The sequence below is a fragment of the Parambassis ranga genome, unplaced genomic scaffold (assembly GCF_900634625.1).
Source record: "Parambassis ranga unplaced genomic scaffold, fParRan2.1 scaffold_22_arrow_ctg1, whole genome shotgun sequence".
In the NCBI taxonomy this organism is placed as follows: Eukaryota; Metazoa; Chordata; class Actinopteri; family Ambassidae; genus Parambassis; species Parambassis ranga.
Genome location: NW_021144778.1, coordinates 2,302,281 through 2,306,902, shown reverse-complemented (window position 1 = coordinate 2,306,902; position 4,622 = coordinate 2,302,281). Strand labels below are relative to the sequence as shown.

Genomic DNA, 4,622 nt, shown 5'->3' with positions numbered 1-4,622 from the left:
ATCTAAAGTTGGTTATCCATCAACAACAATGGAGAAATGACAGTGATGAATCAGCCTACAACTGAATTTACAGTAAGTTTGAATATTTGTAGGGGCATCGATCTTCAGTAATAACTGCTAATAATAATTATACAGAAGAAATGGTGCACTGGAGGAACAATAATACTTGATAAATACTGTACAGTGTGTGATGCACACTCTACTTTTAGGAACATCTAAAGTGTGAAGAAATAGGAGCTGTCATCACAATAAAGACGGACACAGTGCAACAGTCTGTTGCTAAAATGCTTCATCAAAAAGCATCGGAGCTCAGCGACAAAAGTTCAAGTAATAAAGCAACAAAAGCATTAAAGGATGGTCATCGTGTCTGTTATATCAAATATAGACATGAACGGTATTAAACTGGCTGCTGAAACTACAGCTATGAAGCTATAGCTATGAAGTTCAGCTCGTATTAAGGAAGCTGTGATTAAGATTTTATTTTACTTTATTAGGGCCCAAGCACGAAACGTGCGAGAGCCTGGATTTAAACTGAATGTTTATTAATGTTTAGAATTTATTAGGTTTTATTTTTAGTTTACGCTTACTACTTTACCTTTTTTTATATTTGTAACCTGTTTTTTGAGTATACATGGAGCACCTGGAATGAAAGCAATTTCCCCCTGGGATCAATAAAGTATTTCTGATTCTGATTCTGAAATGCAAGCATAAATGCATGTTACACCGTGTGGGCGGGGCAACTATCATGAAGTTGACCCTTCGCCACCATAGAGAAAGCTGCTGTGTTTCTTGATTTGTTCATCCTACCTGCCTCTTACTCTATCATGACATCAGCCCCTGTGCACCTTTTAAAACCCCCAAATCGTCATATGTGGGCGTGGCCACATGGCTCAGCAGCGCCCCCTGGAATGAGATCTGAGTCCCCGTTTGACCTACAGACATGAAAATTGGTACACATACGTATCACCTCTAGACGAGAAAAAAAAGTCTCTTGGAGGTATCCTCTAAAACGCACAGGAAGTCCTGCATTGATCAGGAGGTGGTTTCGCTGATACCAGTCCACAGAGTTCTGCATCAGTCCTCTGTACTCTGCGTCGTCGTTGTCAGTGATGAAACCAACAATCGCAGTGTTGTTAGAGAACTTCTGCAACACACAGCCGTCAGTGTTGTTTCTGAAGACCCACAGTTCTGGTCTCTCACATATTGTTCAGATTCAGATTCAGATTCAGAAAATTTTTCATTTGTCTCTAAGAGAGCAGCTTGAAATATAAGACACAGTAAAATAGAATAGAGAATAGATACAAATAAAATATAAAATATTAAGTATGTACAGGTTATCAAGTCATAAATGTTATAACTATCCAAATGTCCATGAACAATGTAAACAGACTGTAAAGTGGCTGAAGTGCAAAAGTAAGCAGTAAACAGTAGTATTTGTATGTGCAAATTAAAGCTATTGTGGTGTCTAGTGCAAGAGTGCACTGAAAGCACCAGGGCGACCGTTCAAGGCGCCCTTTTGGCTCTCAAAAATACATTTGCAGATTGCGGTACATACAAACAATATAATCACATAATGACATTGACCCTTGATTACAGTACACGTGGTAACGTGGAATTTTTTCATGGAAACAGAGGATGGGGGGAGAAAACAACAGATACGGAGGCAGACGAGAAGGAAGGGAGGGGTAGGGAGGGGAATGTATGTGCGTCAGTTCCATGAGAAGTGTGTGCGATAGTATGACTGAGACCGCCAAGATGTTTACAGGCAGTTCACCAGTTGTCCTTGACGGGAGATAGCAGTTGCACAGGAGTCAGATAGGAGCACAGACTGTCTTCCGATGTTATCCACCCGCTTCCAGCCCTCTCCGGAGCGGGCTGAAATGTTGCAGATCAGCCCTTCCATCCGGTCCATCTTCTGATGTAATTCTGAGATCCGAGGTCCCATGAGCCCAGTGTCTTGTTTTGTGTCCATGCTTAGTGGTAGTGCCAATTTGCCAGCAGCGGCTTTTCCAAACATTTCGGTACAGCAGGACAGCTCCCACGCAATTCAGAAGTATGCCTACTACCAATGTCCAATAGATGAATAGATCCTCAGTGTTCTGGTGATGGATTAGAAACATTTAAGTTTGAATTCTAAAATTTGTGTTGAACTGCCCGATTGCCCTTTTTTTCCTCAACCTGTGACGTCGGCGGAACTGCGATCACTCACCTGCTCCTGCCCGGGACGTTAAAAAGAAGCAAAGACACAAAGAAAGACTCAGAGAGACACTGCAGCGCTACCACGCAGCTGTGGACCTTTCAAAAGCAAAAGCATTGAAGACATTCAGTGCCACAATGGAGAGATGCGGATCTTGAGGAGCTGTGTGAATTCCTGGGGCTGCTGATCCTGGGCGGCGTGTACTGGTCCAGACACGAGTCCATGAAGAGCCTCTGGGATGAAACAACAGGGAGGGTCATTTTTGCAGCCAAGACGTCCCAAAAAAGTGGTCCTCCTCAGTACAAAACACGGGGAGCCAGTATTCCAGGAGTCTGGTAATTTAAAGCCCCAGATCATCCTGGACTACAGCAAAGCCAAAGGAGCTGTGGACCACCTGGACCAGGTAAGCAACATATCAATTATTACCCAAGTTATTTACTTATGTACATGTTAAGTAAATACATTTGTATGTAGTATTATTATGTATTATTGTGATTGTCTGATATAGCCATACTATTTATTCAATTGTATTCCATATTTTACATATTATTGGAAGATTTCAGACTCTTTTTCATAATAAGAAGGTTGTGTGTAAATGTATTCAAACCATCTGAGCATTTCTTTTTCAGATGTGTGGTACATACTCGTGCCGGCGCAAGACACCGAGAGGGCCAACGTGCATTTTATATCACATGCTGGACATGTCTTGCTTCAATGCTTTTGTACTCTTTGTGGCTGTCGATCCTGCATGGAACAGCCAGAAAACCTGGTCCTTCAGGAAGAAGGAAGAAGGAAAAGAAGAAGAAGAAGAGGAAGAAAAAGAAGGGCCAGGGCCATCTAAAAGCCGCAAGCAGTGCACTTTGTGCTTCCAGCGCAGACGTGTGTGGAGCCACTGTGCCAAATGTGGGGCACACTGTGCCAAATGTGGGGCCCATGTCTGCAAAATGCGTCATGATGTCATCTGCAGTAATTGCCTTAAAATGTTAAAAAATATTTCAAAAGAAGAAAAAAAAAATGTTCAATGTCTAATTACGTCTGAAGTTATTTTAAAAACAATTTGATGCAGTGAAATTAAAAAATATTTATATATGACATTGTTATTGTACTTGTGATTTTTTTTTTTAAAGTTTATGGGGGACAAGGTTCCCATTGATGATCTGATAGTGAGAGAACTTGATGCTCTCCTTCATATCTGCATCCTTGACTCTTGGCAATGGCAGGTATATGGTTTCACACAAAATATGTGATACAAATTAGAGTCATTTTTAACAATGACAAAAAAACATAACACAACACATCCACACCATCTCACTGTATAATGCTAAGCTATTGTTTCCTTGACAGCTATTATGTAGAAGAAGTCGAGCAGTTCAGGATCGTTGACGAGAGAGAAACGTGCGATCTCATGGATGGAAAAATGTGCAGTGGATACAGATCATATCAGCCCCAGTGGCCTAATGGATAAGGCACTGGCCTCCTAAGCCAGGGATTGTGGGTTCGAGTCCCATCTGGGGTGTTTACAGCAGAGTATGCTGTGTCCACTGGTCAGTGGACCAAACCAACCTGTGTGAAAATGCATTTCAATGTTTTCCCTAAACTCCATGTGTCAGCAGCTCACTTTTCATGAGCACTATGCTGCACAGTGAACTGATATACACTCTAAAAACAATAAGCAGGCTCTACTCAACGTCTTTGGTGAAACATTTTTACACTTCAAAATATTAAGTAAACATGAAACTAATTATTTAAATATACTATACAGTTAACAACCAGAAAGTGTGTCTGGGCCATGTGCAGGACTAGTTAGTACTAGTAACGACGGCCCATCGTTAGAGATTGAATGTGAGTGAAGTCTGCTAGGAAGGGATGAAGGGACAGAGCTGTAAACAGGTGAGAGCTGATGCAGCATCACTTATTACCTGAGTTTCCCCACAGGGAAGCTGCTGTTTACAAGCTGTTTAAAGAGAGAAGCAAGAAACCAACAGCCAACAGAGTGAAGGAGCTCCATGCCATCTGATGCACATGAAATAGGCATATTTTATAAATGCTGTTGCCCAGAACATATACATTGGTTTGTGGTGAAACGGTACCCTAGCTTCTATATCGTATGCTCACTCAGCTGTAGTTCCTCCTCTCAGTTCCATTGCAGTGTATTACTTTGTCTGTCTCCTTCATATTTCATTTCCACTGTGTTTGGGGACTGCCAGGTGAATGCCTGTTTTTTCCATCTGCTGGTGTCGTATGTTACTAACAGTGTTGGGAAGAATACTTTAAACAGCTTGTAAACAGCAGCTTCCCTGAGGGGAAACTCAGCTAATAAATGATGCTGTAACCTCTGGGACTTGATCTGCTGGGTGGGAGTCCACTACATCATCCATCCATCCTCATCCATCCAGCTACACCCTCCCTCTAAAAAAGCAGGCTG

General features: G+C 41.9%; 1 non-coding gene across 1 annotated transcript; it reads left to right on the top strand.

The window, feature by feature from the left end:
* Nucleotides 1–3,640: 3,640 nt before the first annotated feature.
* trnar-ccu (transfer RNA arginine (anticodon CCU)) lies at nt 3,641–3,713 on the top strand. Its single transcript has one exon. It is a non-coding gene; the product is annotated as a tRNA-Arg (tRNA).
* The last annotated feature ends 909 nt before the right edge of the window (nt 3,714–4,622 follow it).